Below are 24,733 nucleotides of genomic sequence, written 5' to 3' on the forward strand. Positions count from 1 at the left end.
TTTAGAACATTTGAGCATATACTGTGAAACTGTCCTGAACATCACTCAGTATGCCAATTCCAGAGCATAAAGACACAACACGAACGAAGACATCGATCTCACCAAGGATCTTATCAAGGGACAAGTGACTCTGAGGAACATCGGGAAAGCAAGACCTGAAAACTGGGACACTCTACGAGGTGTGTGTTACTCTTAACGAAACAATGCATTTCTGACAGAAGGGCGCAGCTCTCTGTTTCATCAAGTGCCCACAAGTTAATCTTGTGTAGACAATACGTAATCGTGCCAGAGACGTAACCCACTTCCTGCTCCGAGGAGAGGAGTCCAATGGGGAATCAGGAAAAGGGTCGAGGCTCGTGTGCAGAGATGTCACCGTCAGACGCCGGCTGAGAGGCAATTGGTCGCTGTCATGGCGTACGGCTCGACGGGTGCATAGCAACAACTTTACCCTGTCGAGGGAATACTGGAGTAGGACTCGAAAGAGGGTAAACCTGTTGGCCTGATCGCTCCCCACATTACCCTTGGGGGAAGGGTGCGGGGGTTGGGGGGGGGAATATGAAGAGTAAAACACTTATAAAAAATGTATATACGGTCTTTAATTCCCTACGTCTTTACCCACTAAAGAGCCCAACTCAGGAAGGCAACATAAAGGCACCTGGGATTAATAGATGCCGGTCACCAGTAAGAAGTCAGATGGAACTCCAGGGAACAAATGGGGCGTCAACTTCATGATGCCCACGTGATCAGCCAGCTGCACAAGCTAACTCATACCTTTAGGTCACATTGAACTCCCATTTTACTGTTATCCTCCACTACAGAAGTGTTTCTTTCCAGGAGAAATGGCTCCTGGGTTCACAAACTGTCACACGAAGCGAAATGGGGAATTACGAGTCTCTCTGCACGAAAAACATACAGGTGGTTTGGAGCACAAATATATCTAGTCGGGCTTCCACTCGAGCCACCAGTTTGGCATGAGAGAGAGAGTGAGAGGTAGCCAGGTGCCCCAACACATACCCCAACACCACATCAAGGTAACTGCCATGTGGGGGTGAAATAATGAACAAATATTACTCGAAAACTATAGTTTTCCTCTACACGAACTATGACAGTGTTAGAAAAATGTTCCATATATTGTTTAAGGGATTTTTTTTAACGTACATTTGACATATTTATTCCTGATGATTAATTTTCTCGACAAGATAGTCTTTAATTAATACTCAAACTTAAGGTCTGGTGTCAACCCTTCTCTCTAAACATTTAAAAATGACCTGAAATCAAACTGAATATCTTGAACATAAACACGGTTAGATACCATATATTACTATTATTAAAACTGTTATAAAAAATAAATTTTTAATTTATATTAAACTACAAGGGATACCCGGCGGTGCAAGGGGTCGACCCGGCCAACCCAGACAGTCTGTGTTTCTGTCTTCCCGTTTCTGCTTCTGTTTTGTCAGTCTGTCTGTCAGTCTGTTTCTCTCTGTCTTTTGTCCACCTGTTATTTTGACTCTCATCCCGTCACTGTGTAGTTGTGTCTATATGTCTGTCTGCCTGTCTTTCTGGTTATGTTATTGGATAAACAGCTGGAAAACTCACTAAAAACTGTGAAAACTTAGACTTTATAAGAGCCGCTGGGAGTCGCAAGAGGAACCTATCCTACTAAAGAAGAGAAATTGGGTGGAACCCCGACCTATATATGAGAGTCGTGTATTACTACCACAGTATCACCCAGTAAAGTTGTGCGAGGCTAGCCCCGAGCGTTTGGCCTCCAACCTCACCCAGAAGTTCTCTTCTACAAGCATTGACATGTAGTCTGTGGGCGAGGTCAGCAAATTTCACAATGGGGAAAATTGGAGTAGGATACGCTAGCCTAGCCCAGACTAACATACCTTGTCACAGATGTTGTTGGCTAAACGTTTCATACCATTTTTTTCTCAAGCGGGGACTATAATAACTCATGCAGCCCTAATGATGCCGCAAATCATTACTACTGCCGGTCTCTGGGGAGCAGCTGTACATCACGAGTGCTCACCTTGACAACCAATCACTCTTCCCCGCTAGTGTCAATTTGTACACGCTGCTTGTACCTCGTGTTGTACAGTACTTTACTTCCTGACTTGACTTTATATATATATATATATATATATATATATATATATATATATATATATATATATATATATATATATATATATATATATATATATATATATATATATATATATATAAAGTCTTCAAACGCGATTTACTACTCCACAAAGTTAATTATCTCTATTATCGATATTAATTTCTTATATTTTGTTTCGGTTACAAGCCTAGTGTCTAGCACTGGAATATGATACTGTATTCATTTCTCTGGTTACAGCTGCTAACAGTTAGAATAAATTTAGCAACAGCCATTTCCCCAAGCCTTTTATATCTACTTTTATTATCAGCACTTGCAGCATGTTTATTTATTTCTTTTATATATATATGTCTATTATGCGAGTGAACTGTCAATTCTGTACTGATTTTAACAGTTATTTTACACAATCATTTTGTTATTTGTGTTAACGGGAAGAGCACTACCGGCGTCAGTGTCCGCTCACACCACGCCTTCTATATAAGGGAGACTATAAGGGAGCCGGTCGGCCGAGCGGACAGCACGCTGGACTTGTGATCATGTGGTCCCGGGTTCGATCCCGGGCGCCGGATAGAAACAATGGGCAGAGTTTCATTCACCCTATGCCCCTGTTACGTAGCAGTAAAATAGGTACCTGGGTGTTAGTCAGCTGTCACGGGCTGCTTCCTGGGGGTGGAGGCCTGGTCGAGGACCGGGCCGCGGGGACACTAAAGCCTCGAAATCATCTCAAGATAACTCCGGGGGAGACATAAAGTTGACCAGTGGTGTGTAGGAGGAGAATGGAGCTGGGGAGAATGAGGGGAGGAAGAGTAGGGAGGAGTCAGAAAAGGAAAGGAAAAGAAGGGAAAGAGGGATAAGTGAGGAGGAAGGAAATGGAGAGGGCGGTGGAAGTCAAAATAAGAGGCAATGGAGGGCAAAGAGAAAATGGGAGAGGGATGGAAAATGGAAGAAGGAAAGATGAATGAAGGAGATAAAGAAATGAAAGAAACGGAAATGAGAGTAAGATGCAATGGAAAGTGGAAAAAGGCAAGATGAAAATGAAAAGGGCGACAAAAGTAGGGATGTGAAAAAGGGAAAAGGTGAAAGAAGAGAAGACAGGAGAGAAAACAACCCCCACTTACATTGGTTCAAATTTCCGGCCAGGAGAGACGTTTGGGCAAGTTTCTTGACCCATCAGTTGCCAGACAGACTACGAGTAAGGCCACTGTTGTAGGCTGGAGAGGTAGCAAGTAGTGATCAAGGTATATCTTATATAAAGAACTAAGCCAGTAAGACCACAGCACATCCTGGAGGTCAAAATATGTGTAGGGGGGAGGGGGGGAGGATTTGAGCAAAATCTGACCCATCGCCGTTTTCATTAATTGGCATATTTTCGGTATAAAATTATATATATATATATATATATATATATATATATATATATATATATATATATATATATATATATATATATTTTCCTCCGAGGCTATGGGTCCCCCTTCTTCCAGCTAGAGGTGGTACTCCCTTCCATTCTTTTATATATATATATATATATATATATATATATATATATATATATATATATATATATATATATATATATATATATACTATACATACTTAAATATATATATTTAAACACTTAAATATATAGGTATATATACTATAAGAGACTATAAATTAGTCTCCTTGATATAATTTACTCAGCCCTTGACAAAAATGAGTTTCCGATTGAACTCTTCATTGACATGAGAAAGGCCTTCGTTACTGTTAATCACAACTGCCTCTTACGTAAACTCCATCATTATGGAATCTGAGGCCACGCCCTGGGCTATATCCAATACTATCTTAGTGATAGACACCAATGTGTAGCCATCAATGATATAACCTCTCCCACTCTACCAATAACCGTTGGAGTGCCACAGGGCAGCATCTTGGGACCTCTCCTATTTCTTATAAACATCAATGATCTGCCTAATGTCACCAACATTCAGAAACCTATATTGTTTGCTGATGATACTACCCTCATCTACTCTAACCCAAACCCACATACGCTAAATAATGTTGTTAATAATGAACTAAAAAAGTCCACTTATGGATGTCAACCAACAAACTAACACTTAACATAGAAAAGACCTACTACATCTTATTTGGAAGCAAATCAACAAATGCAATTCAGCTTCAGATAGACACTGTTAACATTAGTAGTAAAAATGATGGAAAGTTTCTTGGCCTATTCCTAGACAAGAGACTCAACTTCAGCACCCACATACAACACACAACTAAGAAAGTCTCTAAAACAGTATACTCTCAAAAATCAGATACTATGTACCTAACTCTGCTCTCATCTCACTATATTATACACTACTCTATCCCTATCTTAATTATGGTATCTGTGCATGGGGTTCAACCACTGCAAACCATCTCAGGTCCATCATCACCCAGCAAAAATCTGCTGTCAGAATAATAACAAATTCTGCTTTCAGACAACACTCAGTCCCCTTGTTTAACTCCTTAAACATGCTAAACATAATCTCACTCCACACATTCTCTTGTGTCAACTACATTTACAAAACCCTGTTCTTAAATGCAAACCTTGCTCTGAAACTCTCCCTGGACAGATGTAATAGGACCCATTATCACCACACCAGAAATAAATATCTCTTTGAGATCCCCAGAGTCAAACTTAATCTGTGCAAACACTCTATGCAAATAAAGGGACCTAGTCTATGGAACTCACTCCCTAATGAACTGAAAAGCTGTCCAACTTTTGCGTCATTCAAAAACAAAACTAAAAAGTACCTAATTTCATCTTCATAGTTTTCTACCTTGTTGCTTTAAAATTGCACTGTATCTATTGCTACCCAATCTCCCAATCTTCATGTACCCAATCCAAATAACTTTACCATTGTGATCATTGCTGTCTTCTTATATGTGCTTTCAATTTGCTGTATGATGCCTATTAATCTTCGTTTAAATTACCAATCAAGCTGTCAATGCAATCAATCAGAGCTTTAATATACCACTGTGCTTTAATATGCCTACTAATCTCTCTCATCTCATTTTTTTCTTTCTTGCAATGTTTCTGTTTATCATTTTATTAATTCCGCCAAAATTTACCTACTTAAAATTATGTTAGATTAAGGACCTGCCCGAAACGCTGCGCGTGCTAGTGGTTGTACAAGAATGTAACAACTCTTGTATATATATATATATATATATATATATATATATATATATATATATATATATATAAACAAAAAATAAAAATATATATATATATACGTCACTAACGCCAGCCAGAACCCCTAGGAACAAAAGTCCCCCCAATGACATCCCACCAAGGAATGATTCCATAAGAGAAAACGGACGCCATTAATGGATAACTATTTTACTTTTGAAAACTACCTCATCTCGATGATAATATTTTATTTACAAGAAGGTACAATGGGTTGGTGAGATTACATTAGAGTCATATTTACATTCTTGCAAAGTTAGTAACACTTATAGCGTTTTGGGCAAGTCCTTAATATAATTCACTGTGTCTGGGGACAGGAAGGCAGAGTGTATTCATACACGTTAGGCTTTTATTGAGGTCCTCCCCGGTCAAGGTCGAAGTACTAACCCCGCCCAGGATGCAACCCCACAACAAGCTGACTAACTCCTGACTACCTACTTGCTGCTAGGTGAACAGAGGCATTAGGTGAAAGGAAATGTGTCCAGCCATTTCTGTCCCGCCCGGGATTCGAACCCGGATGTATGGTAAGCTTATAACATAATCAGTGTGCTGCTACCCTATTCTGTAAGAAGGACCACACAGTGTAGATCAAAAGCAAGCTACAAGCTCATCGAACATCCCCACCTCACAGGGCGGCCAGTCATACATGGAATCAGGAGAGAATATGAAATGAAATTCTTTTACAAAATATTACAATTCTGCGCCATGCATACAATACACATGGTACAGAATACAATATACAATACACTCACTATATAAAAACGAATGCAAAGCTTTTATAAATAGCATATCGTTATTGTTTGCCATTTAGTCAGTTTTCTTTAACTTTTATCCATTTTCTTTGAATGCCAAGATGGGTAACAATTTTATTACAATTTGAATGCATTAAAATCAAATTCTACCTTACTCGCTTTGTATTAGGTAGCAGAACATTGACGTGCACCAAAGAATATTAATAAAATGCATGTGATAATGTGATGACCAAACCACACATCCGAAAATGAAGAAACTAAGCGTTTCCGTCCGTCCAGTCGTTTTAGCATTATCAAGCCGTGTTAGCACATTATCACACGACTTAATAATGGTCCAAGATGGACTGAATCTTAGTCGTTTCAATTTCTTTCTTTATTATACACCCCATACCCATCCCGTGGGCGGTGGTGTAAAGGATTACAGAGGCACATAATCGGTTCAGGAACTGAACCCTCTAGTTCGTTTAGCTAAGCAAATAGCAATTTTTGACGCTAGTTACAAAATTATTAATGTTGTATACACATGTACACACTCTCATATATACATACATGTACATGAATCTTAGTCGTTTCTTCATTTTCTGATGTGTGCATTGGTCAACAAATCTTCAGCCACGTTATTGTGACTCATAGTCTGAATACGTGAAAAAGTTTGCATTAAAATTGGCGCCAAAGCAAAGAGGGCTAAACTACGAACATAGGCCAATGGAAATAAATCCAACAACAATAGAAGATAGAAAGAATAGACGGGATATGAGAACCCATCCTCTTGTTTATATATTACGTTTTGTAACTATGTGCACAGTAGTACAAATATTGACGTACTAAGGAATTATATAGTAGAATTTTGTAATATTCTCTTTATAGTCTGAAAAAAATTAAGATAAAAAATAAACTTAAATATTCCTAGGCCTAGTATAGCACACATACGTAATATATTAGGCCTCAGATAGCGTGAATTAGGCGTAGGAAGGTTAGATTAGATTGGTTTATTTTATCTTTGCAACATAAATAGACAATCTTTTCCGGTCTGTTCAAATTCAACATGTCCGATTTCTACTCTATATATTTATTTATTAACTTATTTATCTATTTATTTATTTATTTATATACAAGAAGGTACATTGGGGGGTTAAGAGAGAACATAGGAATGATGTTGATTTTACAATCTTGTAAAGCCACTAGCGAGCATAGCGTTTCGGGCAAGTCCTTAAACTAACAGATAATTTTAAGTAGATAATTTACAGTAGACAATTGTTGTACGTCTGCATATGTACTTTGGTCCTCATCGTAACTATAAGTACTACCAAAACAGAAGGATGGGCTGGATATGATCACAACTTATGAGATACTGAGGGAATAAATAGATAAGGTGGACAAGGATAGCCTCTTCAAACTGAGAGAAAACAGGACAAGAGGACACAGGTGGAAGCTGGAAGCGCAAATGTGCAGAAGGGACGTAAGAAAGTACTCGTACCCTGTACGGGTAGCTGTAAAGTGAAATGCTCTAAAAGAGCAAGTTGTGGAAGTCACCTCCATACATAATTGTAGTTTGCTCAGTTTAAATATATTTTGGTGTTCAATCCCTGAATCCATTATGTGCCTCTGTAACCTTTTTCCAGCCCATCCTTCTGTTTAGCTAGTACTTATAGTAACCATGTGGACCATAGTACATATATTGACGTAATGGACAATTAGAAAGAATAATTTGGTACTATTGAATTTGGACAAGCCGGAAAAGATTTCGTATTTATGTTGCTTATAAAACCTTAGCTAAACATCCTAGGCCTAATACACGCTATCCGAGGCCTAATATTGTATAATAATAATAATAATAATAATAATAATAATAATAATAATAATAATAATAATAATAATAATAATAATAATCAATAAATGTTTATTAAGGTAAAAGTACATCGGGCAAGATGTGTGAAATCACTTAGTACATGTATGTGCTTAACTAGGTTAGGCATATTAAAGTTTGATTTTTAGTTATATTTTTACCAGACTCTTTAAAGTGAATAGTACCAAATTGTGCAATCTAATTGCCCATTACGTCAATATATGTACTATGGTCCATATAGTTACAAAAAGTACTATTTAAAGAGCTTACTTTAGTCCTGGACTATGTCCGGAACTAAGGTATACTTGCTGGTTGGTCAGTTAGCTATTGTAAAAGTCCTAATAACCCTCCAGAGGTTGATTGGCATAAAGCCTAACACCAAACCAATTGCCTATCTTCAAAAATTAGGGTGTTATACTGACTGAACACTTCAATCTGCCCCTTAATGGTGCAATGGTTGCTTCTATTCTGGTACAAATGTTTTGTTTACCCTGTTGTCTGGCCTTTCTGAACTGTGTGGTCTGGTGTGAATTATGTTCAGGTTTAGTATTAAGTCCAGAAGTAACAAATATTACAATATTATTGTAAATTATATTAAATTCTTAACAAAACAAATGATGTGAAATTAAAAGTGAACAATGATAGTGAGAAGAGCAGGTAATTACAGGCGAGGATCCGTTTTTTAATTGACTATGCCAGTATTGGTGGTTGTGGTGGTGGCGGCGGGGTTGTGGTTGATGGAGGTGGCTGGTAAGGCCATTGAGCTATTCAACACCACCCACACCTCCAACAACTTCATTAATTAACACATCAGGAGCTTCAGCAATCAAGGCAGCCTGACCTGTCTTCCCTCAGGAATGCTATCGGGGATGGCGAACATGGCCACTTGAATATGTACATCACAGTATATATGCTTGTTTGTCGCGCGCATGCTATGTGGTGTGGAAGCCTCTGTCTGTCCATAAGCTAGGCTGGTACAAGCAGCGGGCAATCCGAGGGCTGTATTCATCAATCTTAACATACCGCGTATTAAATTTTTTTTTCTCACAATTAAGGTAATATTATTTTATACTAGAATGCACTAAATAGTTAGGCTTAACTTAGGCTAGGATAGATTTTTGTTGGTCATTATTGGTATTTGATTGAATCATTTCATGAATCACTATCATACCTTTAACGAGCCTGGCCTGAGGACGGGTTGCAGTTGGGAGTCGAATAAAGAGTTTGTCCTTTACAAATCGGTCTTTGGTGGCTGGATTGACGAGCACTCGGTCATTTATTGATGAGGATGAGTTGGGAAGCCTAGTGAAGCAATTGGCGGGTGATTATCGATTTAGGTCTATATTTTTATAAGCGGCCCATCATCAAAACAAAAGGCTACGAGGTTCACAACATCTATGTCAAATACTGCCTACAAAAACTTTACACAAGTCAGTATTTGGATTTATAGTTCTCCTAGCCATGTTTAAGGCTATAACTCGAAACGAGTTTCGTTCACCTTAAGCCTGTAGTGTAAACACTCCCTAAATCAACGTAACTAAAATACCTAGCCTAACCTAGACCAATCTATACATAAACCAAATATTTATAATACTATTAATTTCCATTTAAAAGACAAGCTCGTTATTATGGAAAATGTATCTTGTCAGATGGTTGTCTACTGAATAAATTAAGAAAAACTGCACTTAGTCACAGTTTGACTTATTGCTTGTGCTGGAGGATGGGTTGTTTTTAGTTCACCTGAACGCGTATAGACAAGGATGCCGAAATTGATCACAGGAACTAGAAACCTTCCTTATGAAGAGATTAAAAGAGCTTAACTTAAATTCTCTAGAGAGACGAAGAGTTACGGTGACATGATTGAAGTATATATATATGGATGAGAAGGTATAACAAAGAAGATATAACTAAGATTATAAATATATAAAAAATAAAATATAACGCGAAAAACAAATAAGACCAGGGAAAATACTAACTTGGAAACATAATTGTTCATTTGTGGAACAATTTACCGGGTACATTATGAATGTGTTATCGATGGATTGTTTGAAGCGTTGGTTAGACTTATATGAATGATTCTGAATGGATACAAATAGGAGCTGCATCGTATGGGTTAATAGGCTTTCTGTAGTTTCTTTCATTGTTATGTCCTAAGCGTTTTGACGTGTCTCTCCCGGAATGTCTCAACGAATATAAACATATTCCCATATGCGTCCGACATGGTATGAACGTGTTAATGTATGCAATACTGACCTGGTGATAATATGTTCTTCAAGCTGGTGTCAATGTGTGCATCTAAGCTGGTGTCATTTATGTTTCTGATCTCGTATTAGTGTCTTGTATAACCCATTGTTATCGCCTGTTTTGTAGCCAGGTGCTAATTGTGGGTGTTAGTCTGGTGTTTAACTGTACGTCTGACCTGGTGTTAATATGTGCATCTGACCTGATGTTAATTTGTGCATCTGACCTGATGTTAATTTGTGCATCTGACCTGGTGTTAATATGTGGTGTTGATCTGGTGTTAATATGTAGTGTTGACCTGGTGTTAATATATGTTGTTAACCTGGTGTTATATGTGATGTTGATCTGGTGTTAATATGAGGTGTTGACCTGGTGTTAATATGTGTTATTGATCTGGTGTTAATATGTGTTATTGATCTGATGTTAATATGTACTGTTGACTTGGTGTTGAACCTTATCATGCCAGGAAACTTGGCTTAAAATGCAGGGTTCCTTCAAAATAATGTTTGTAAAGATATCCAACCCACACAACTGAAAATGAAGAACTAACGACGTTTCCGCCCATCCTAGACCACTATTAAGTCATGCCATCGACGTGACTTCCTGTAATTTGTAATTGCCTATGTATAGTTACAGGATGAGAGCTTCGCGCGTGGTGTATGGTCGCTGTGACTCACGTCTGCAATGTGTGTAAATATCACATAATCATATGTGTCCAGCGGATGTAGGTCTTAGCAACAACATATTTTGCATTCATTTCACTCAAATAATCAACCTGATAAGCACATATTACAGAAAAATATCAAAATAGGGGTATATTCCAGAAATTTGAAATTTCCCGCCGCGGGCAAGCTTCCCGCGCGCGCGCCCCCTGGCAGTGGCGGCCGTGTTGACCAGAAGTTGATGTACTCACCTAATTGTACTCACCTAATTGTGCTTACGGGGGTTGAGCTCTGGCTCTTTGGTCCCGCCTCTCAACCGTCAATCAACTGGTGTACAGATTCCTGAGCCTATTGGGCTCTATCATATCTACATTTGAAACTGTGTATGGAGTCAGCCTCCACCACATCACTTCCTAATGCATTCCATTTACTAACTACTCTGACACTGAAAAAGTTCTTTCTAACGTCTCTGTGGCTCATTTGGGTACTCAGCTTCCACCTGTGTCCCCTTGTTCGCGTCCCACCAGTGTTGAATAGTTCATCCTTGTTTACCCGGTCGATTCCCCTGAGGATTTTGTAGGTTGTGATCATGTCCCCCCTTACTCTTCTGTCTTCCAGTGTCGTGAGGTGCATTTCCCGCAGCCTTTCCTCATAACTCATGCCTCTTAGTTCTGGGACTAGTCTAGTAGCATACCTTTGGACTTTTTCCAGCTTCGTCTTGTGCTTGACAAGGTATGGGCTCCATGCAGTAGCCCGTGATGTGGTAACGTGTGCGTGACTTCGTGTCAAATAGTGTCGTATGGACGTCTGCCACGCGACACCCAGTAAGGAAGTTCCGAAATACTTGCAGCAACAGGTCTGCTGGGAGGTGAGTAATTACCGTTGAAAGTTATTAAAGTATTGTTATGAGAGGATGAATATTCTCGTGGGCAGAGCGTGATGTTGATGGATCTTGGGGCCACTGATGTAAGAACTTCCTTCACGTGCTTGCTCTGTAGTCATTCATAGTGGCTTAGGGCTGTTACCCCCGGTGTATGTGAAGTTTCATGTTCCAGGTGAAGCAGCCCAGTCAGCGAGGCGGATCCCAGCACTGATAGTATGGCAAGTGTCGTGAAATGTGAAGTGCAGTTTGTTCCATGGAACGATAATTCCCCCGGGGCTTAGTGCACCTGTAGTCAGGGAACATCCCTCCATAACTCTCATCCTTCTCCCTAACTAGTAGATATAGACTAGTGACGTTATCAACTTTACATGTACCTGCATGTTTAAAAGTTACTTTTTTGAATAATTCTTATCTTAATTATATAATTGGAGCTAGCATAACATATTTTTTTGTTCTGCTGCTTGGGTTAGTCAGAACATGCATAGATTGATCATTAATGTTATTGGTAATGATTTTTCAATTCTGTAGTCCTGAGTAACTACCTCTAACTTACTACATATAACAAGAAGTTAACCGAATCCTAGTCACCAATATAGGATTTCTATATTTCTATATACTCTGCTATTTTAATGTTATTACAGCGGCTTGATGTCTTTATGACACTGATGAATGACACGGCTTTGTCACATGTGTCATATATATTATATATGTGTGCGCGTTTGTGTTCATATATATATTTTTTATTTATGTACAGATAATCACAACTTTTTATTAAGCTTAAATATATATAATTGGCGACTTTTCGAAATTACTTTGAATCATAATACCCTAAGATAGGATACAAAATTTTCATATTAAGTAAATAAAAGCAAGGGAATTTGTCATAAGAACGATGCCTGGCAATTAAAAAGCGCACACTTGATACTATGTTAAAATAATCCTACGCATGAGAAAATAAATTGCAGATCCAATTGATTTTCTCATTGATATATATGACGTTAGTGAACCTTGCGCATATTCAAAGTATAATATTGAAGTTGGATGTAATTAAGTTTACACATGTTTCTAAATGTTTGCGCATTCTCAGGGGGTAAAGACACAACGTAAAGTGAGATCGGGTTTATTGTATGGAATTAGGAAGAGGTGACTGTGTTGAACTATTCATATAATAAGCTGAATTTTTGCATTTCGTAGCGATGTTCATGATCGTGATTATGACTAATTCAATTTTATGCAGATACATTGATGACGAGTTTGCAAACGACGTCTCTACATATTAAAATTTGCATTGTTGTACAATTCTTGCGGAACAAGGCTAATAAGAGTCACATGTATGCAGTTATACCGTGAGCCGTAACATACATACAATTAACGTCGTAATAAGAACACGATAAAGCCACCACAAAACGATTCGATCCTATCCCCTAATACTCCTGTTCACCAAATGGTAAGTAGGTACTCAGGCGTTAGTCAGCATTCGACTTTGGGGGGGGGAGCATCTCGATATGAGCCTAACGTGTATGAATACACGCTAGCTGCCTGTCCCCCGACGTTGTTGCTGTTGTTATTTTAGATTCAGCTGCTGCCCGTAGTGGAGCATATCTGGAGAGGCGTCTCAGAAGTTCTTTTACTCCCTGGCCTGAGGACAGGGTCGATTTGTGATAACTTGGTCCAATAGGCTGTTGCTTGCCGCGGCCCGCAGCGGCCCAACATGCACTACAGCCTGGTTGGTCCGGCACTTCTTGTAAGCTATAGCATGTGATCGTGTATGGGATGTCGCTGAGGTGTAGGCTGGCCCCGTGCTTAGATAAATGTGTGCAAGATCAATATTGTCAACACCTCATTATAATGGAATCTGGAACATTTACTTGCTAATTGCACATTGTGTCCTTAACTCAGGAATTTTGCAAGAGAATGAGAGATAACATTTATATAACTCATGTGCTGTGCTTTTATTAAATTTAAAATAACTTCATTTTCAAGGACTGTGCATTAAATTAATATGAGTGTTTAAATGCCAAGTTAAAATGCTTGGTATAAATTTTTGCCTGAATACAAGTTTGTACTCTAATGGCCCAGTATAATTGGCACATGTACAAGATTTTTGTTTTCCTCATCAGATAACTTTGAACCTAACTTTGTTAAAGGGAAAAGTTTTAATAGCGAAGAGTTTTCATTAGATCATGTTAACTTATATTGTAGGATAGTGCAAGACTTTCAGTCAAACATATGTAGAGAAAATCACTTGTTATTAAATGTTATGATATTCGTTTGAAAATTTTAATAATTTTATTAAATAGTAATATAGTACAACGATGCCATTTTACTATTACTGTATACTAAAATATGAAGTTGGACTGCCACGTGTGACAAAGCCAACGAAGACATGTACTGTGATGCTGTAAATAAATTGTATTATTAAATTAATTGATTAATTGCTACAAAAAACATCTGACTGGTCCTGTAAAACTTCACAGCAGTTTGAAACAGACACCATACATAACTGTAATTACTACTAACACAAAATGTGCCGTAGAATAATAGACTATGCTTACTGACTATATCTCACCATAATGGTCTGAAAAACGCAGTCGGTTTTTATTTTCAATTTTGGATCCATTTTGTTTGCATAACTGGAAACTGTCGCTATTATTGTCTGCATGCGTATTATTAAGCAAACATGATTTATTTTATATGAAATTTTGTGTAAAGGACATACATATATACAATCAATTTACGAATTAACAAAAAATTGTGTTTGTTGTCCTGAAATATATCTTTACCTCTTACAGCTACATTTCTTGTTATCAGAATTTATATACATCACCTCTGCTAGTATACCGTTGACGGAAAACCCTGTCTGCAATATAATGCCTTATTCCTGTGAATGCTGGACCCTAAACAAACAATAACTGGACCCTTTGAGCTTTATAATTGGTTTTATCAAATTCTCGATTTGGGATATAGGGGACGTGGGAGTGTGTGTGTGGGAGGGGGGGGGGAGGGTCAAAATCTCAAACTTGTGTTTGTGATAGAGGGAATTGCTTGTTTTTCGGGAATGTGTTCGAGCCCTCTCTTCCTCTTCGTTGTTCCCGCCCTATCTACAGCCTTCATTCTGAAAATGAGAGTTCGATTCAGATTTTTCGTTCGTATGTACCTAAAATAAATTTATAATGTAATTTATATTTACTAGGCTATGACCGGACGCTCTGAAAATCCTTAGTTGCTCTCTTTGCCAGTCAACTGAATGTATTGTAACCGAAATTCACTCACCGCGCTTCGTATTTTCCACTATCATTATGTTGCTTTAAAAGTTGTTTTATATAGGTTTAATCTAGCTGGTGCAAGAAATTTCATTCACTACTAGGCTACAGATGGCTACTATGCAATGCGTCTTACAAAGCAGCTGGCTGTTTTGTACACTATCTAATAGAATATCACGAAGCTATATGGCATTGAACGGATTAACTATAGCAGTCCTGTGAGATAAAATTTCTTTTACATTTTCAGTTCGAACTGGACAACCTGGAGGACTTACCATGTGTACAGGGTTATAAGCCTTATTATATATATTAATATTGTTATGGGACGGCTAAATTGTTTATAAATAAACACATTTATTGATAGTTGTTTTTAAATAGATCTATTCCTAGCTTATAGGCTGCACAATTCATCGTGTTACTAACCTATATAGCTTACGTGATCCTACAATTTTGTTTTCCCAGAAGTATTGTTAATATATTTGACCATGATATTTCAATTTGATATTTCAATCACCGTCGCGCATTAGTTCCAGCCGGTACTGTAAACACTCCTTAAGTCAACATAACACAGTCACTTAACCTAATCATACTTAAGCCTACTGCATAAACACTCAATATATAATAAAATAAATTTATGTTTGGTAAAATAATATTTGTGACAACAGAGTTTGAAAGATTCATCCTGTCGGTATGTTTCAAATACTGACTAATCAACGTCATAGAGAATCTGTTTTAGTAGTATTGCTTTGGGGTGGAGGATGGGATGCACTTAGGCGTTGATGGAATACACCATGAAATTACCCGCCATCTCTCACCTCACCTTTAGAATATTACTTGAACATATGTACTCATATACGAAACACTCATGATTTACGGGCTATTCATGCCCGTGCCACCTCTTGGGTGGCTTAATCATCATCAATCAATCAATCACTTTCATGATGACTGACGGGATGCAGCCATTCTCCCTATTAAGAAGTCTGGAACAAAGGTATTTCGACCTTTTTCTTATATGCTCAATGCTAGGCATTTGTAACTCGTAACAGAAATTTCAATGACGCTGTGACAATAATAATGAGATGATATAGGTAACATGGTGTCAGTTTGACATAAAGTGCCCGTAATTTCAATATACGAAGAAGAGTTAATACTGGATATTTGTAATTTAAATTTCTCAAAGCAATTTCTTTACCATCTGTACCTCGCTCTCCAAATGGCAAACTAAGACGTTTAAACAAAATTCACGTATTTATATAATGTACTGTACTCGGAACACTTATGTATCGTGTGAGCTTTGTAAACATAAAAAGAGAAATAGACATAAAACGCGTGGTAAGGATTATAGCGCCAGGTTGTCATCAGTCTAATAATTTGTCTGAATAAGCTAGAGTTAAATACAGTTAAATATGTAGTTGATAATGCTGATACTGAAGCTTATGATCGTTTAGCTAAATCTTAAGTATGGAAAGTCTAGCAATTGATTATACAGTTTTTTATTTTATTTTATTCGTCTTCTTCTGGTTGCAGTGTCATAGAAACACTTGACCTTGGACTCTACCTCGTGGCTGCCGTGTGAGAGAGAGCCTGGAGAGCGAAATGTCCTCAATTGTTAATTTTCGACCCTGTTATTTACTTTAAAACCTTTCCATGATACGCTATTATAAATTGGTGTATTAAGTATGATTAAATTATGTTAATTTATTTATATTTGTTGATGAATGCCCCATTATCTGTTACATAAAGGGACTATGATCTTCGATATAAAGACTATTTGTTTGAACCACTGGTTAAAGGAACGAGGAAGTGGAGTTTTCTTTCCACTACAAATCAGGATAGGCTAAATGTCTGACTACTTAGTAGGATTGCAGATATCCCCGTTAAAGATTTAGGTTCTCAGTCAGAAATCCTAAATCGTGAAATGGTGCTATATACTTCGTGGTAATGTTGTCTGGGCTGTCACAAATTTATTCACAAATTTATTCTGAAATTTAAATAAAGAGATTTTACATAAAACCAACCTTGTTCTGGGACTTAGTCTTGCATCATTATCGATTCTATGAGATGTATTTAGAAATTATTGCTCTCTTATCAGTAGGCCAACTAAGTAATGATTTCTTATGTGTTAGAAAACCACAGCTCAGCTAGTAGAACCGAAACACCTTTGATAATGTTTCTCGTGTCACTTAATTTGACGCTTGGTTGCTTTGGAATTCACTCAAAGGATCAATAAAATAATTATTCCCTGTCTCCACGAGAGTAGCGGGGTACTGGATGAATGTACAGTAGTTCAAACTCCCTTCCAATAAGTACAATTCTATCCATGACAGAGCTTTTAAAGTTATGGTCTGCCACCCTGGCACTCTTATGTTCGAACTCTTATTGGGTCATTTGTGTGTAATAGTTGAGTGTGTAACAGTCACTTTTTTGCGTTATTGTTCCGTGTGTAAGAGAGAATTTTATTTCCAGACATCGACAATTGAATCAGCCAGGATGTTCTGTTGTGGTGACGGATCCTTGAACTCCTTCGGTAAGTATAAAGCAAATTATTCCATTAATGATTTCACCTTGCATTGGTAAGTCCCACCAAAGGTTATACATTGTACAGTGTTTAGTAAGATGTGAACTAATTAGTGAAAGAGCCAGACGCTTGATTTTCATTTTTTGATGTATTGAAATGTTGGGGAATTGTTTGTCCCAGCTGATAACATCAAAACTATGAATGGACTGTTTCGTAGAAACCTAACTTTGACTTCAGCAATATGGGCCAGAAATTTTGCACTTGCATTGTCTGGATGTAATTAGTTTCAGAGATATGTGTCAGTAAGTTCCTGGATATTATTAGTACCAGGTATGGTACTAACATATATATATATGTATACCTATATATATATATGTATACCTATATATTAGTATATTTTGGTAGCAGTCTTTCCTGTAGACATATTTTATTAAATATGACCGAAAAAGTAAGATTAATAATTCTAACACGAATTTTCTCAATCTTTCGTACATTATGCTTCACTGTTGGAGGTAAATCAAAAATCACTTCTCCAAAATTCATTTTTATTTCTAGTCTGACGCGACACGGGCGCGTTTCGTAAAACTTATTACATTTTCAAAGACTTCACAAATACACAACTGATTAGAACTTGCGTTTCCCTGATTTTATATCTACATTTGAGTGAGGTGGGAAGGGTGATGTGGCATTACATTTGAGTGAGGTGGGAAGGATGATGTGGCATTAGAGGATATTAATAGGGTATTAAAAGTATCAACACAAGACAGAACACGAAACAATGGATATTGAATAGAAGTGTTTGTAGAAAGCCTATTGGTCCATATTTCTTGATGCTTCTATATTGGAGCGGAGTCTTGAGGTGGGTAGAATATAGTTGTGCAATAATTGGCTGTTGATTGCTGGTGTTGACTTCTTGATGTGTAGTGCCTCGCAAACGTCAAGCCGCCTGCTATCGCTGTATCTATCGATGATTTCTGTGTTGTTTACTAGGATTTCTCTGGCGATGGTTTGGTTATGGGAAGAGATTATATGTTCCTTAATGGAGCCCTGTTGTTTATGCATCGTTAAACGCCTAGAAAGAGATGTTGTTGTCTTGCCTATATACTGGGTTTTTTGGAGCTTACAGTCCCCAAGTGGGCATTTGAAGGCATAGACGACGTTAGTCTCTTTTAAAGCGTTCTGTTTCGTGTCTGGAGAGTTTCTCATGAGTAGGCTGGCCGTTTTTCTGGTTTTATAGTAAATCGTCAGTTGTATCCTCTGATTTTTGTCTGTAGGGATAACGTTTCTATTAACAATATCTTTCAGGACCCTTTCCTCTGTTTTATGAGCTGTGGAAAAGAAGTTCCTGTAAAATAGTCTAATAGGGGGTATAGGTGTTGTGTTAGTTGTCTCTTCGGAGGTTGCATGGCTTTTCACTTTCCTTCTTATGATGTCTTCGATGAAACCATTGGAGAAGCCGTTATTGACTAGAACCTGCCTTACCCTACAGAGTTCTTCGTCGACTTGCTTCCATTCTGAGCTGTGGCTGAGAGCACGGTCGACGTATGCGTTAACAACACTCCTCTTGTACCTGTCAGGGCAGTCGCTGTTGGCATTTAGGCACATTCCTATGTTTGTTTCCTTTGTGTAGACTGCAGTGTGGAAACCTCCGCCCTTTTCCATGACTGTTACATCTAGAAAAGGCAGCTTCCCATCCTTTTCCGTCTCGTAAGTGAAACGCAGCACGGAACTCTGCTCAAATGCCTCCTTCAGCTCCTGCAGATGTCTGACATCAGGTACCTGTGTAAAAATGTCGTCAACATACCTGCAGTATATGGCCGGTTTCAAGTTCATGTCGACTAAGACTTTTTGCTCGATGGTACCCATGTAGAAGTTTGCAAACAGGACACCTAGGGGAGAACCCATAGCGACCCCATCTACTTGCTTATACATATGCCCATCCGGGCTCAAGAAGGGTGCCTCTTTAGTACAAGCTTGGAGTAGTTTCCTCAGAATACTTTCTGGCATGTCAAGAGGAGTACAGGCTGGATCACGATACACTCTGTCGGCTATCATTCCGATTATCATTATCAAGAAACTAACAACATTATATGGAGGACCTATGGCAATTCCACGACCAAGAGATGGCTTCCTGAACCTTGCAGGAATTAACCTCACTGAGGACCAAGTCACTCTCCTAAATCTGGGCATAAACTGTCATGTTATGTCCAGACCGAGTGAAATGGCCCGGAAAGTGGAGCTGGAAATTCTGTTGGACGACATATTCGACCTCGAGACACAAAAGAAGGTCACTACCAAAGATACCTTACAAGCAGAACTTATTGCAGAAGGAGGAAAGAATCGAGGCAACTACAGAAGCACCATACTGTCCCCCGAGCTTAGAGCGGCAGCTAAAAGCCTTCGTGAGAACAAGGAGATAGTTGTCAGGAGAGGTGACAAGTCGCCAATATATGTCATTCTTAAAAAAGACGAATATCTGGCGAAAATGAACATCATACTCTCTGACCAAACTAAGTTCCAAAGGGTAACGAAGGACACTACAGCCGAATTAAAAGCAAAGGTCAACAAACTGATCGAAACTGTGAACGCCAAGAAATCCGGACTCCACCTGCCAAAGATCATTGGGGAATATAAACCTGGATATGCGTATGGAAATGTCAAGACGCACAAGCCTGGAAACCCACTTCGGCCAATCATTAGCCAGATACCCACACCCACGTACAGATTGGCAAAGCGACTCAACGGCCTGCTGACTCCTTATGTTCCTTGCGCCTTCAGCCTGAAGTCTCCAAAGGAATTTGTGGACTTACTGCGGGGCGCACGGGCCACAGGGATAAGAGCCTCGTTGGACGTAGAATCGCTGTTTACCAACGTACCTGTGGACGAGACAATCGGAATGATAGCCGACAGAGTGTATCGTGATCCAGCCTGTACTCCTCTTGACATGCCAGAAAGTATTCTGAGGAAACTACTCCAAGCTTGTACTAAAGAGGCACCCTTCTTGAGCCCGGATGGGCATATGTATAAGCAAGTAGATGGGGTCGCTATGGGTTCTCCCCTAGGTGTCCTGTTTGCAAACTTCTACATGGGTACCATCGAGCAAAAAGTCTTAGTCGACATGAACTTGAAACCGGCCATATACTGCAGGTATGTTGACGACATTTTTACACAGGTACCTGATGTCAGACATCTGCAGGAGCTGAAGGAGGCATTTGAGCAGAGTTCCGTGCTGCGTTTCACTTACGAGACGGAAAAGGATGGGAAGCTGCCTTTTCTAGATGTAACAGTCATGGAAAAGGGCGGAGGTTTCCACACTGCAGTCTACACAAAGGAAACAAACATAGGAATGTGCCTAAATGCCAACAGCGACTACCCTGACAGGTACAAGAGGAGTGTTGTTAACGCATACGTCGACCGTGCTCTCAGCCACAGCTCAGAATGGAAGCAAGTCGACGAAGAACTCTGTAGGGTAAGGCAGGTTCTAGTCAATAACGGCTTCTCCAATGGTTTCATCGAAGACATCATAAGAAGGAAAGTGAAAAGCCATGCAACCTCCGAAGAGACAACTAACACAACACCTATACCCCCTATTAGACTATTTTACAGGAACTTCTTTTCCACAGCTCATAAAACAGAGGAAAGGGTCCTGAAAGATATTGTTAATAGAAACGTTATCCCTACAGACAAAAATCAGAGGATACAACTGACGATTTACTATAAAACCAGAAAAACGGCCAGCCTACTCATGAGAAACTCTCCAGACACGAAACAGAACGCTTTAAAAGAGACTAACGTCGTCTATGCCTTCAAATGCCCACTTGGGGACTGTAAGCTCCAAAAAACCCAGTATATAGGCAAGACAACAACATCTCTTTCTAGGCGTTTAACGATGCATAAACAACAGGGCTCCATTAAGGAACATATAATCTCTTCCCATAACCAAACCATCGCCAGAGAAATCCTAGTAAACAACACAGAAATCATCGATAGATACAGCGATAGCAGGCGGCTTGACGTTTGCGAGGCACTACACATCAAGAAGTCAACACCAGCAATCAACAGCCAATTATTGCACAACTATATTCTACCCACCTCAAGACTCCGCTCCAATATAGAAGCATCAAGAAATATGGACCAATAGGCTTTCTACAAACACTTCTATTCAATATCCATTGTTTCGTGTTCTGTCTTGTGTTGATACTTTTAATACCCTATTAATATCCTCTAATGCCACATCATCCTTCCCACCTCACTCAAATGTAATGCCACATCACCCTTCCCACCTCACTCAAATGTAGATATAAAATCAGGGAAACGCAAGTTCTAATCAGTTGTGTATTTGTGAAGTCTTTGAAAATGTAATAAGTTTTACGAAACGCGCCCGTGTCGCGTCAGACTAGAAATAAAAATGAATTTTGGAGAAGTGATTTTTGATTTACCTCCAACAGTGAAGCATAATGTACGAAAGATTGAGAAAATTCGTGTTAGAATTATTAATCTTACTTTTTCGGTCATATTTAATAAAATACCTATATATATATATGTATACCTATATATATATGTATACCTATATATATATATGTATACCTATATATATATAGGTATACATTTTTAAAATACATTTAAATACCTGTAGCCAAATCTTATTCGAGCTGTCACAGCGTCTGTTAGTCTGCTGATTCTCTTACTTGCCCATTACACTTGTTTTACTGGACACATTTCATTGTGATAAACAATGGACCTACTAGTTCCAGTTTGCACTGTACTGCTTTCTTCAAATTCATCCAAGAGTTCTCGTCTAATGACACTTTTAAGGGACCTATTTGATAACTCAAGATTCCGTTCAGCACTATTTATTTACTGGAACCTTAACAAGGACGTTATTACTTGATTGCAAACTATTTATTGCTAGTAGCGAGGAAAGGGAGTCAGTAATAATTAAGCTGTCTACTGCACTGTTGTCAATAATTTTGAGTGCTACCGGTATTGCTACCAAATCAGCTTACATTGTGGATACCGATGATTGATGAAGATTAAGCCACCCAAAAGGTGGCACGGGCATAAATAGCCCGTAAGTGGTGGCCATTTTAAGCCATTACCAGTATCAAGAGCTGATACTGGAGATCTGTGGAGGTGCGAATGCACCCTGCATGACGGGAGATGTCTCCCTTGTGAATGTGTTAAGATGAAGATGAAGCCACCCAAAAGGTGGCACAGGCATGAATAGCTCGTAAGTGGTGGCCCTTTTGAGCCATTACCAGTATCAATAGATGATACTGGAGATCTGTGGAGGTGCGACTGCACCCTGCGTGACGGGAGATGTCTCCCGGACCAAATGGTGACCAGATGGTCCAAGTGGATACCCAGTTATTAACTCTTATATTTCCTTGAATTGAGTTGCCACCGGGCTGACACGAGAACACGATATTCCAAGTTTTTAAAAACCAAGTCTTACTGTCGTATGCACAGGGACGACGTTTGTCATATACGGTCCCCATTGTCATGGTGTCGCCTCACCATGACCGTGGCCTTGATAAGATGAATATCTACATAGTGAAAATACATTTTTACTGTAGATGGCATAATTTTAACTTTCTTTTCCATATGCCTATTACATTAATTATTTAATATTCTTAATTTTAAACTGTGAATTAGATTACAAGTTAAAAAACATTAATCTTTGAAGTTTAAAATTAAGAAATGATTGAAGGTCAAAGTTTTAAGTATATGAATATTCAGAAGTAATCGTATGCAGATCTGAAATTGTGTTTAATGTTATCTGTATCATTCATAGTTGCTCACACCATTCTCACTGTATAGATGTCAAAGAATTAGTTACCCGGATCCTTGGCATCAATACAACGCATATATTTACGCTATCATATTGGTGAAGAGGCGTAGCTCACAGGCTTGGATATCTAGATACAACGCACTGGCGTGTATACATATACACAACTCGTAGGCTTAGATACATATACATAACTCGAAGGCTTAGATACACAGATTAACAGGTACTGCATTATCAATTTTATTTAAAAAATATATATCCTTTACAATTCATAGGGTTTTTCAGAGTAATTCAGAAATCACCCATTTGTGATTTGTCAATATATATTATATAATTGTCAATAAGAAGAATAACAACTGAACTAAGCATGGCGCCACTACCTCCCCGAGGCGTTGCTCACACATTTGCTATCATCTATTTTTAACTCGCTGGGAAATCCTCTGAAGCTCTGAAAACTCGTCCCTACTGGGTATTAAAACAAGACACGTTTGAAGTAAAAATGTTGAACATTTTTGAAACGCACGTTTTAACACAAAATTTATATTTTGTGAGATGAAACAACCGTTGGCAGGCATCGACTCTCCGGGAACAATGGCCGTGGCGTAATGCTCTCCCTGCTGCAGGAGGGGGAAGGCTGTATCTTGCAGCACCTCATTTGCTGCTGCAACGTGCAGTGTGCTGTCAACTCATCCTGGTTCCTCTTAGCTCATTAACTCACATTAATTTCTCTTCATTATCGCGTAGCATCATATAATTTTAGGAATATTGTTAGTGTTCCCGTCAAGCCCTATTGTATCATTGTGATGTAAAAATATCATCAATCTTTGGAAATTTTTATTAATAATTAATTTTGTTGGATAGGCAGCACATATATATATATATATATATATATATATATATATATATATATATATATATATATATATATATATATATATATATAAAACGGAAGGGGAGAACATTTATTAGGTGTAATAGGCTTATTATGTTGATCAGTGTCTTCTGAGTTGGCATCGTTATGTTCCGGTCTTGTTCTTACTCTCATGGTGGGTAGAGTAAATAGTTTCGTAATTTGGGTATTCAAGGTAGGTTGTTCTATTTTTATGTGGATTGCTTCAAGAATTTGTAATCTTCTTACTTCTTGGGTTTTGCCTATTATGCAAGTGTGGCGTGATATGCCACCACCAATATGATATATATAAGCAGGCGATGAGTCACAATAACGTGGCTGAAGTATGTTGACCAGACCACACACTAGAAATTGAAGGGACGACGACGTTTCGGTCCGTCCTGGACCATTCTCAAGTCGATTGATATATATATGTCGATTGATATATATATATATATATATATATATATATATATATATGTTGATATATATAATATATGTACGTTAGGTTTATGTAGAGATCCCCCCTAAGGTCGAACTCTTGGGTTC

General features: G+C 38.4%; 1 long non-coding RNA gene across 1 annotated transcript in view; it reads left to right on the top strand.

The window, feature by feature from the left end:
- LOC138368196 (uncharacterized) overlaps positions 1-24,733 on the top strand; it is a 177,160-nt gene that overhangs the window by 39,549 nt on the left and 112,878 nt on the right. The window contains exon 2 of the long non-coding RNA XR_011229524.1: positions 17,456-17,516. This is a non-coding gene — a long non-coding RNA (uncharacterized lncRNA). The remainder of the gene's footprint in view (positions 1-17,455; positions 17,517-24,733) is intronic.

The sequence above is a fragment of the Procambarus clarkii genome, chromosome 24 (genome assembly GCF_040958095.1).
Source record: "Procambarus clarkii isolate CNS0578487 chromosome 24, FALCON_Pclarkii_2.0, whole genome shotgun sequence".
NCBI classification, from domain to species: Eukaryota; Metazoa; Arthropoda; class Malacostraca; order Decapoda; family Cambaridae; genus Procambarus; species Procambarus clarkii.